Source organism: Lytechinus variegatus, chromosome 2 (assembly GCF_018143015.1).
Source record: "Lytechinus variegatus isolate NC3 chromosome 2, Lvar_3.0, whole genome shotgun sequence".
Taxonomy (NCBI): Eukaryota; Metazoa; Echinodermata; class Echinoidea; order Temnopleuroida; family Toxopneustidae; genus Lytechinus; species Lytechinus variegatus.
In genome coordinates, this window is record NC_054741.1 from 56,429,034 (window position 1) to 56,440,830 (window position 11,797).

The window sequence follows — 11,797 nt, forward strand, 5'->3', positions numbered from 1 at the left end:
ATGAAGACACGGGCCCTGAGCAAATTATTTTTCATAAAGTTACGAAAGAAAACGTTTCTTATGTAATATAACATAATATAATTATGATATAACATAATGAACAATAACGTCTTTTTTGGGGGTCAAAACTGGGTACGGTCGTACGTACTCATGCGCTGGGTGCATGCAGCATGTGGTGCTGAAACAAACGTAAACAACGTAACGCAATCGGCGGTTACACTTCGTGATTCTGAAGGTTCGTAATTCCAAAGGTTCTTTATTACGAAGGTTCGTAATTTCGAAACACGTTAATTGCCTATACCTCGATGCTCGTTAATCCGAAAACGAAAAAGGGTTCGTTAATCCGAACATTTGTGGAGTTATTCCGAAAACGAAATAAGGTTCGTTGTTCCGAAGGTTCGTTAATCCGAAAACAAAATAAGGTTCGTTGTTCCGAAGTTTCGTTATTCCGAAAACGAAATAAGGTTCGTTAATCCGAAAGTTCGTTAGTCCGAAAACGAAATAAGGTTCGTTTATCCGAAAATTAAATAAAGGTTCGTATTTCCGAAAATGATATTAATTCATTCTGGTAACAAGAACGGTGTTGTCCTTGCAAGATGAAATTCTCCAAACTGAAAAATATATATAAGTAAAAGAGTACATCTACATAATTTGTGTATAAGACAATAGAAATTCATCAAAATCCGAAATGAAGATTTTCAACTTTTTACATTATGCATTCTATCGGTGAAACAGTTATGAATGCCATCATGAATATGAATTGAGTGGGTTGACAATGCCACCCTACCTTTTTTATCATGAAAAAAACAGGATTCATTTTTTTTTGGTTTCAGCTCGTAGAAATAACAAATAAGAATGATTAGGGATCAAATGTGATGTATAAGAACCACATTGGTGATCGGACTGACTTGTTTTGGGAGATAAAGACATAGTCCATACTCTCATAAGAAATGAAATAATTAAAAATTCATATAAAAAAAAGAAAGTGAGAATATCAGCTTACTTGCTGCATCATGACATGCATAAACAAAACAGATAAAATTTCAAATTCAACTTCCTTAGTTTTCATCAGGTTTTGAGGAAAATGTTCAGTGACTTGCTTGCTCAATTTGAGTCCATTCAATTCATGTTATCATCAGCCTGAGCTTAAAATAGTTGAAAGATGAAGGGTTCATTGAACTTTGATTTATTATCCGTACATATGTTTACCTGTATCCTTTCACATACATAAGCATTGTAGAATCTTAACTTGTTTGAAAGACCAAATTAATTCATCATCTTTAGCAGATAACTCTCTCTTGTCTATGCTATCATACACATGGCTGTTTCTGTCAATTCACATTACTTGAATATAATCAACAATAAACCTTATACAGTGCGTATAAAAAAAAACGGGACAGATTTGAAAAGTCTAAAAATTTTTGTTTGAAATTATGATGTCTATATTTTGGTGTTAATAGGTGCTCTAAAGTCTTATCTTTCAAATGCTATTAAAACAAATTTGTTCGTTCATGGTTGAGCGAACACGGAATGTTTTTGTCAGGGGTTACAAAGGAGGCTTGCGCCAAAATGGCATAAAAATTATAAATATGATGATCGGACTTCTTGCTAATTACATGAATTAGCAGACTTCCTCTTATCCTTTTCATTATTTTTGCCATAATTTTCAAATCATGGGTCAAAATTCATTTTCAGATCTATTTATTTACTTAAATTGTTCTGTTGTTGTTTCTTTTTAATATGCTGTCTGTAAGCTTTGAATACTCCTTCTTCAAGCTAAAACAATTTTCAACCGAAGTATGGGAGAGCGTGGATTTTTTTCAAATCCTTTCATTGTGTGCTACAAAGGTTATGGTCCCTTTTGAACAGTGCCACACAGATGGGCGGGGGCTCGGGATGCCCCCCCCCCCTCAATAAAAAAAAATGAAGACAAAGAAAAAAGTGGACAAGAAATAAGAGGAAAGATAGAAAGTAAAATATGATATGATTTTCTGAAAATTATGTCAAAATCTATCACAAAATTTGATATTATAATAAAAAAGTAGGAATATTTACATGCTCACTTTGCTCGCTCACAACTTTTTAATACATTTTACCCGATCTGCCATATCTAGCTCCTTCAAAATTGACGCAATACACCATTACATTGAAAGACATAAATCCCTTCCTGTGTTTCCTGTCAAGCAATTAACATGATCAAAGAATCAATGACCTCTTGAAAAATAGATTCGTGTCTTTTAAAGGTACATAACATAATTTTTTTTCATATGATAAAAAGATTTGAATAATCACAAGTTTTTTCCAATTAATAATGCAAATCTTCTTGCTGGGGTTGCCAAAAATCTTTTTTTCTCAGTTACTTATGAAGGGAAATTCAAAGGTAAGAGAAGTTTGAATGAAAAAAACAATATAATTCAAGTAAATAAATAAATTTGTAAATAAAATTTGACAGCATAATTCGAAAATTGTGGCACAAATAATGAAAAGGTCCAGAGGAACTCTCCTGATTAGCAAGAAGTCAGATCAACATATTACTTAAATTCTGCAATTCTGGCGCAAGCCTCTTTTTCAACCCCCAACAAAAACGTCCTGTGTTCGCTCAAGCATGAACAAAATTAATTTTTTTTAAATTGCATTTAAAGATAAGACCTAAAGCACCTATTAGCACCAAAATATAGACATCATAATTTCAAACAAAAATTTTATAGACTTCAAATCTGTCCCGTTTTTTTTGGATACGCACTGTACTAACATGAAAAGAGAATGCAAGATATAAATGTATATATATCGAACTCTCAACATTTATAAATTGTTTGCCATTTTGTTTACGATGCTACAGTAATTTAGTGAAAAAATTACTGCAGAGGTGAATGGATTCTATTGCTGTTTTAAATGGAAAGCAAAATGAGTATTTTAGAGTACTCTATTCATGAAGGTTTGCATGGTGGCATGTACAATCGCAGATATAGTTTACAGTACACCATGTGGAGTGTTATAGAAACAGTGGATAGAAGAAAAGAAATGGATAGCGAGAAAGTGGAAATTTGAGAGAGAGTAAATTTTCTTGAATGTAGTCCTGAAAAGTCTCTCTACTGATTCTATTCATCATCTCTACTCGCGGACTCAAGCCAGCATCTCCTCATCCATCCTACTACCCAAGCTGTTTTCAACTCATCAATCTCTTCTGGTTTACAGTCCTTTTCAGGACTACATTCAAGAAAGAGTGCTCTACTCTCAAATTTCCACTTTCTCGCCTATCCATTTCTTTTCTTCGTCTATCCACTGTTTCTATATACACTCACATGGTGTACCGTAAACCACATTTGCGATAGTCTATTTATCTTTAAAATGTTTTTATCACTTTCTAGAAATTAATTAGTCAAGAAAATTGACTTATTAAAAAATAAAACTCAAAGTTAGTTATGCACCTGAAAATATCTGAAAATCGACTTAGATATGCATTTGTGTCATTCAGTCATTTCCTGAACATTCCTAGTTATCAAGTATTCCTACTAGTTTTCTTTCCTCTGCCCCCCCCCCCTCTCTCTCTATCACTTTGTCTCTTTCTCTCTTCCATCTTTCAATAAGATGTAGATATACCTTGCACACTACATAATTATGTAAATGCTATTTGCGTCGTCAGAAACATAAGTCTAATTCTTGATACATAATTATTGTATGAGAATTTCGCTTTCGTCTTTTGTTAGTTCAAGAGTTAAATCACAATTACGGGTGACGGAGAGAGAAAGAGAGAGAAAGAAAAGGGGTGGGGTATATAGGGAGCAAAAGGGTGGGGGTATGATATATAGAGAGAGGGAGGGAGAGAGAGAGGGGGGGAGAGAGAAAATAGGATTTAAAAAACACAATGTGAGAAGGAGGGGGATAGAAGGGGTTCCTCTTTGGAAAGAACTCAACTACAAAGAACTTTAGGCATTGATCAAACAATGGTACCCATTTCACCAATATAATCAATATCTAGCAGTTTTCAATCAGTGAAAGTGATATAAAATCGAAATACAACAGCAGAATTCTGATGAAAAACATACTGTTTATCAAATATATTTAATTTGTCAGAAAAAAAACAAATTATAAATGTGTAGAGGAATTGCAGTTTGGAAGAACCCGATTGTACATTTTAAGTCTTGAATTATTACTTTCAATTTGTAGCGGACAAATTCCCAATTCAATCAGCATTTGAGATTACTTAGATGAAAATTCTGTCCAAAGACACCATGTCTCTGGATGATGATGTGAGTGAATATAATTTAAATTATTAGGATACTCTTCATGAAAGGTTTGATTAGTACGTCTGGAGAGAAATCATGAAAGAAAGAAAAATGGTTTCAACTGTACACGATCATGACAATAAATATGGTAGTCTTATACTATATTGGAAATAAATACTGAATTGAATTGAATATATTATTCTTCTCAATATTATTCCATGACAGCTGTGAAAATAATTATTCCTTCCTACCTGTCATTTGAATGTAGATCATCATTCTGAATATTAACTGTCAAGTCCCAAATAAATTCTCACCTGAAAAACCCAGTCCCTCTTGCCTTCGCCGAAAACAACTCTCCTGAGGAGAGTTTTTTTGAAGGACACCAGCCCTAGAGTCTGTGAGATTACTGGACCATGGCTTTGTGAATGGAAGGAGATCAGATCAGGAATGACCAAATGGTCTGCCATCTCCGATCCTGTACCAGAACTACACACTGCAAGTGATCTTCAAGGTTTTCATCACCAAAGATGAATCACTGGACACAAAGAGCAAGTTGAGAGTCATAATGGTGGCTCACTGGTAAAGCGACAGACTGATGTAGGATCATGCAATCTCTGGCCTAAGGTGTAAATATTACCTTCGGCAAATGTCAGGCAATCATATTAGGATTTATGATATAATTGAGGATTACTTTCATTATCATTATCATCATTATATTCATAAATGGATAAAAATCCCTCCAGTTCAAATATGAGTTATCCTCTGGGAGAGGTGTTGTATGGCCTCTTTAAAGGTGTCTCTTGTTATCTTCCTATGCAAAATATAAAAACAAAAATTTAGTTTTTAAAACTATCGGACTGCTTGCATCTGGATGGAGAGGGGGGGGGGCATTTTATCGTATGATCTTACTCAGCTCTGCAGAAAGGCCTACGTGAGAAGCTATCTGCCAGTGCTACGTTGCTATATGCTATACCCCAAGCAGACTGAACCAGAGCTCTTATCTTGCAAAATCTTGACAACTTAGTAACAATTAAAAGACATAGCTGATATCTGTACAGAGATTCATCTGATTGGTAGAATTCAATTCGAACAAATTTTCCTCTTTTCACAATCAATTAGGGTTTTTTTACCTGTGAGCCTTCGCCTACTCGTTTCAGTCATCGAATTGTTAACTAATTGTGTATTGTATTTCTGTGGTTTCAGTAGGCTTCTTCACACTAACGTTGACTCGAGCTCGACGTAGATGGGGCAGTATCGGTTGCGCGAAAGTCCCGTGAGGGGCACACACCATAGACTCGTGTGTTAATGAGATTTGAAAAAAAATCGCCCAAAATAAGTCTTAATAATGACACCATTCATCCAAGCCTTTATCATTTGGTAGTTCATCTAATCTTCTTCGAATGCAAAAAATATGAAAAGGTTTTTTTTCCAGCATTTTTTCGCGCTAGAGGGGCTCAAACGCAGACTACGTTCAAAATTGGTTGCAGTCACAGTGCTAACAGTGTTTCTTGGGCAACTAATTAAGTTCCCATAAAATCCAGCATTGACAAAGTACTGCTCTCTCATGGGACTGAACAGATCCAGTAGTAATCCCTCTCTATGGCCATATGAAAATATTGTTCAGATATTTCGGGTCTAAAGGGGATTCCCGAAATTGCCGGATCCCATTAGTGGTGTCCGTCCTGAGAATGATGTGCCTGGTTCTCCTGGATGTAAATGGCCTCTGTAATCCATCTTGTGTATTTATTGTCATCTCTGGCTACGATCTGGCATTGGCGTCGGAAGCCAAAAATTAAGGGGAGGGGGGTCCACCTGAAATTTCGGGATGGACACATGTGAAAAAAAAGATCATCAACAAAACGTTTAGGGGGGTGACCACAAAAAAATTTAGGGGGTCCATCTAAATTAGAGGACGACGCAGGAAACAAAATTGACAAGCAAAAAAAAAAGGTTATCAACAGAAATTTGAGGTGGGGGCAGGCCCCCTTCGTCCCCCCGCTTCCGCCGTCTATGGTATGCTCTTATTCCAATAAGTGGTTCCTTTGGGATATATGGTCACTAGTATTAGCCGACTTAGAAAAGGTTGACTCAGCCTCCTTCTCTCTTGAACTTACAAGCCCACTACACAGTTGTGGTGTATCTCTTTCTGCAACAAACACTTTATAAAAACACTGGTTTCAGAAAGCAAAGGTGTCTGATCCTATTGAAGAGAAGTACCAGATCACGATGCCTTCAAAGACCTTTTCCAGCATTTCAGACTAGTTCATCACTCATGAACGGTAATGTAGTCTTGTCTGGAAGATGTTGGAATGTCTTTGCAATCTCTTGGATTTACCAAGAAATTGACACCAAGTCTTCTTCAATCTTTGATGCATTTCAAAGGTCTAATTCAACAATTCAGGCTAGTTCATCAACCATGAAAGGTGATAAAGTCATTCAGGAAGATGATAAAATGTCCTCGCAGTTCCTAGCATTAACAAATCAAGCAATGTCAAGACTTCTCTAACATTCTGATGGTGTTTTTATAATTATTTGAATCCTGAGTGCATTGCAGCAACATTCACTTTTGATATTCTTACATGTCTTATACATTCGTATATAGAAATACGAGATGATCTGAGCACTCATTCGTTTCGCTCCCATTGGAAGAAAACGTTTCTGAAAGGATTATGGATGGAAAATACAACTTTCGGTTTTAGCATTTATAACTTTCTGGATTTAATAGAAACGTGACTTCATCAACAGCGTGATGATAATAGTGATAGAAACGGCTAAAATGCTAAAAACTTTCTTTAAAACCATAATATTTTCTCCTTTTCATGCACACAACATTATGACCAAGTATGCATTCCCTTTTAACACTGAATATGAATCTTTACCCAAAATGAATATTTGTGTCAACTTTTATGAGCACAGGCTGAAAACTGAAAAGTAGATTGATCCATAATTAATAAGTTCCCCCCCCATTTTTTGGCATTTGTTGTTACCGAGGCCATGCACTCTCTAACAAAATGAAAAAAAAGTTCTTGCACATCTTTACCTCAAGGCAAATGTGGTAGCCATAATTATTTCATGAGAATTGGTTCAAAACTGATCAAGTAGTTCAAATTGCAAGGTTTTTACCCAAATTTTGCCATATAATACGTTGTTACCATGGCGACACAATTTCTGAAACACACATAAAATTTCTGTCTACATCTTTACTTCAGAGCCAATGTGTGTGCCAAATTTCATGAGAATTGATTAAAAACTAATGAAGCAATTTGAATTGTAAGGTTTTTTTTCCAATTTTCACCATATGATATGATGTTACCATGGCAACAGGATTTCTGAAAGACACACAAATATGTGTCTTAGACATCTACACCTCAAGACCAATGTGTGTGCCAAATTTCATGAGAATCGGATGAAAACAGAGGAAGTAGTTCAAACTACAAGATTTTTACCTTATTTTGCCATAATATACTGTTACCATGGCAACGCAATTTCGAACACATGCAAAAATTATGTACTGCACATTTTACCCCAAGACCCAAATATGTACATACACACCAACATCAACTCCCCTCCACCGTCACCCTTCGGCTTGTTTAGCATCTGCATTCAGCTATTCGGTGCATTGAGATGTGAGGACAAACAGAAAATCTGTTAAAAGGGTCTGAATTCAAGAACTAAACCTATGCAAAATAATGCATTGCTATGGAGTTTTGCACTAGGGCTAGTCTATATATCAGACCAATCTAAACTCATAAATTCTGACATTTCCCCCTTTTTTTCTATGTTCCTGCAGCCAGATTTTTTTTAGAGCACACCCATTTTTAATTCTTATACATAAACAAAGGTCTGGGAAAAAAATCATGCTTTTGTCCACCGTGTCCACAAGGAGGGCATTTTTTACGCTAACAGGCCAGACTATATAGCAAAGGTCGGTGGAAATTCCCCGTCACTCAAACAGCTGCATATAAAATTCTTTCACGATCATAATTCTGATATGCATAACTGTGTGTTGACATGGTGAAGGACTGAGACCAATAATCTTGCCTTTATATAGAACGAAATTAACTTCTGGAATTAACAGATATAGACAAAGGTGAGTGAAATATTCTTGTATTGTTTAAAGTGTAGGAATATCTTTCACACATTAGCAAGATGAAATAGTGGAGAGGAAATTCCCTTACAATATGATTATAATACAATAACTTTTTGTCAACCCGAAGTGAAAAAAAAATAAGTGGAATGAAACTGCTAGTGGACTTTTTGAATAATCAATTCTTCAATTGGACAACATTTGTCTATAACATGTATTGTTCTGGGGTTTTCCAATAAATTTGTAACATTTCAGCATTACTCGGTATAAATTATACTTTACATTTATTGTTTGTAGGTTTTACATTCTGTTTTGAGACCATATATTTCACTGGAAAATTTGTGCCATTTAGACTAGTTTTTTAACAACGTTATTGATCAAAAGCATGAAAATATGAATACCGCCGTTACCTAGAAAAGTCAAGTTATGCGAATAATTTGACCAAAACTTGAAACAATATGGACATGGTCAGTTACCTTGGATTTCCTATGCAGATCTATTCTTAAAAGAAAATCACAAAATTGTATCTTCTCCTTATATTTTTTATCGTTTGCAATAAGACATGAGTAAATGAATGAATGAATAGATAGATAGATAAGATGAATAAATAAATAAATACATAAATAAATAAATGTAACATAAGCATAAGATGGAATTGGTAACTGTTACATTGTAAACTATGTTTTATTTGAAGTGCCAATTGATCAATAATAGTAAGCTAATTTTATTTCAAAAAAATATCCAATGTTACAATGTATTGATAACAATTAGCATAAATCATTGATTGAGATAAACAACATTATACAAGTAATGTAACAATGCTGTCCCAAAGCCCCCTAATTCATTTATGAATCAATTTATTAATAATCTACCGTATCCAAAGAATTCCCTACTTTATTGTGATTTTACTAATACTAAATATTTACATGCTTTTATCACATGCATTATGCCTATCTCCTATTTCATTATCCTATGTTTTACCCGAAGCATCCGAAGTATGGATCGACCTCGATCCAATCGACCACCAGATGAACAGATTTTCGACACTATACCAATTCTAATTTCCTTCTAAAGAATGAATAAATCAAGAAATGTATACTGTCATACCCTTCTTCTGTTCTTTTCCAAATCGTGAGGTACGCTCCAGAGAGGAAAGAAGGTCATTGTTTTCCCTTCTCATGAATTAATTGTTTTATTTTGTTTTGTGATTATGTAGAGTTCAGGTCATGCTGAGGAATAAAAGACACGATTGCTCAGAGTCTGGAGTGTCCTGTATGTCTGACTACCTTCACTGATCCCAAGATCCTGTCATGTTGCCACACCTACTGCAAGGTCTGTCTGGAAAAGCTCTTGGAATCCCGTGGTGATGATCAGATGATCCGATGCCCTGTCTGCAGAGCCGATACCCAGGTCCCAAATCAGGATGTCGGCCAACTACCGGCAAGCCTAGCTTTCAGGAATCTTATAGAGGACGTGAAAAATCACCATCAAATTTGCACGAATTGTGATTCCGAGGATAAGCACAAAGCTGTTGTCTACTGCCAAGACTGTGGCAACTATCTATGTACTACTTGCCACAATATGCACTCTCAGTGGAAAAACTTTGTTGATCATGAGATCATAGCCATGAGTGAGATCTCATCAGGAAAGGTATCAATACGTAGATACCGGAAATGCAGGAAGCATCCGAAAGAAGACGAAGAATGTTTCTGTTCTAATTGCAAGAGATTCACATGCTTCAGGTGTGCTGTTATGGAACATAAAGACCAAGGACACCAGGTCATCGAGTCAGCTGCTTATGAAAGTCATCACACGAAGACCATCGACGAGCTTAAATCCAAGGTGGAGAAGAAACAATCTAGCTTTCAGAATTACATCGATCTCATCGATAAAGAGAAGAAGTGTGTGGATGATGCTATGAAGCATTGCGCACATGACATCGTCAAAGCATATGATGAAGCAGTTCAGCAGTTGACAGAGAAGAGAGAAATCCTACTTGGTGAAGTCAAGGGAAAGACTGAAAGAGTAGAGGAAGCCCTAGGAGAAATGAAGAAATCAGCTCAGCAGCGCATCAATCAGTTGACGACCATTGCTGAGATGGTAACCAATAGGGGAAATGCACCAGTGGACATGGATACTTTGGCTGTGTATGACACTTTATGTGAAGACCTTCAAGAGGCCTTAAATCAGGAAAATCCTGATAACCAGCAGCCGAATAAAGCTAGCGGGGAGGCGAAAAGATCCAGTTTTGAGAGAAATATCGGAAAGGACGAGTTAGATCTTGGTAAAATTGTTAGTGTAGTTGTAAAGAGCATTGCTTTGCCTACTAAAAATAGCATGAATGTAATGATAAACACACCAGATGGTAGAATGGCTGTAGGATGTAAGGATGGTGGCGTGAATATCTTCTCTGCGTATGGCCGTCTCCAGCAGACAGTCCTGAAGGATGTTAAGATTAGTGCATTAGGGTTCTTCTCTGATGGTCGATGTGTTGTAATTGATATGTCAAACACTGTAGCACTGTACTCACAAGACTACACAAAGTTGAATGTGATGTTTAAGACTTTGAATAAAGATGAAGGTGGGTTTCTGACCTCACTGTTGATAGTGATGATCTGATCTATGTTAGCTACTCGAAAGCCAAGAAGATCCATGTGTTCTCATCTGCGGGTGGGAAGGCAATCAAGGAGATACCATGTCAAGGATATGATCCTTGGCAAATCACTTCTTACAATGATTCACTAATCATTAGAATGGGTAATACTGTTCGATTGGTAGACAAAGAAGGTGATGTAATGGAAACATTAAAAAAAACAAGTAATACTTACCTATACGCTGCAGTGTCACAAAGCAATACAATCCTTATAGCCACAGTGAAGGACGATGAATGTTTGGTGAGCATCGATGAGTACACAGACGAGCTGGAACACATTCATAACCTCATTGGCGAGTACAAGATTGAGAAGCCTGGGAGACGTTGGTATTATCTCCAGCAGTACCGATCAGGAGAAATTGCCTTCTGCACTCCTGATAATCTCTATATTATAATCACATAAAATAATGGATGAAACCGCAAGAAATACGTAATAATAAAATATGATCGCATACTGTAATTTTCAAGAAAAATGGTGGTTTTGAAAGACTGGTCAATCGTCAATCGCGGGGTCAAACGTATTATGGGTATGTTTTTCCCCAAAGCCTCATTTTTAAAGACTAGCCAAACGTGTTTAGGATGTGTTTTTTTTCCCCAAGCTTTTCCCCGAGGTCATATTTTGCGACAACTTCTTTAGGGGCCAAAATGTGTAAATAAAGCCCGCGAAAAACTTGTTAGGGGGTTATTTTGCACACAGAGAAAATTTCGTTTAGGGGGTATTTGGAAATTCTTTGGTCACGCGTGTGTACAGGAGTATGTTTGACTGCGCCCCCCTCCCCCCGGACATGTTGAGTTCTCCAACTTTCCTGAATCAAACATAGAAATTATCAG

The 11,797-nt window shown here is 36.2% G+C and overlaps 1 pseudogene; it reads left to right on the forward strand.

Moving 5' to 3' along the window:
• Positions 1-8,875: 8,875 nt before the first annotated feature.
• LOC121406870 lies at positions 8,876-11,384 on the forward strand (annotated as a pseudogene).
• The last annotated feature ends 413 nt before the right edge of the window (positions 11,385-11,797 follow it).